The sequence below is a fragment of the Penaeus monodon genome, chromosome 23, assembly GCF_015228065.2.
Source record: "Penaeus monodon isolate SGIC_2016 chromosome 23, NSTDA_Pmon_1, whole genome shotgun sequence".
Lineage (NCBI taxonomy): Eukaryota > Metazoa > Arthropoda > Malacostraca > Decapoda > Penaeidae > Penaeus > Penaeus monodon.
In genome coordinates, this window is record NC_051408.1 from 6,178,998 (window position 1) to 6,179,771 (window position 774).

Genomic DNA, 774 nt, shown 5'->3' on the forward strand with positions numbered 1-774 from the left:
TTTCGACTAGCTATGTCCAGTTCCCTCTTTCCATGGCAACACACATCCCCACCTCCCCTCTTCCCCCCTTTCCCCCTTCCCCTCTTCTTCTACCCCTCCCCCCTACTCCTCTGGCCTTGTTTACTTCCCACAAATCATTAGGGAAATTGCCATTAGGAAAAATAATTGCTTCAGTCTGGTTACGAGAGACGATTTTTTTTTTATTTTTTATTTTTTTTAAAAATTGTTTTGCTTGTTTTGTTTAGTCAGTTGTTTTAAATTTGTGGATTTAAGAATGTTTATTAGTATATTTATTTTTTTTATTTTTTTTTCTTTCTTTCTTTTTCGCTTTTATCTTGCTTTCGTTTGTTCATTTATCATTGTTTATTTGTTTATATGTTTATTTGTATATCGTCCTATTCGCATATTCGTTCATTTGTTATTGACTTGGTCTCTTTTATATAATCAGTCAGTGAATGAAAATTTTAGCAAGCGCATTGCAATTCTTTCCGCAGAATCATGTCCACCAATGACGATAAAGAAACTCAAATAAAAATAACAATTACGAAAAAAAAGTGAAAGAATTTCCCAAGTACAAAAAAAAAAAATGGAATAAAATCAAAAGAAAATGGGAAAGAAATGGTTCGTTTTACTGCCTCCCTCCCCCGTACACCATCACCCCCCCCTTCACAATCGCCCGTCATGGCACCGAACTACAGACGGCTATTAAAATACCTTCTAATGATAATCAGTCGGGCCATTTGATGCCATTTGGTGTCTCGTGTGAAAACGCGC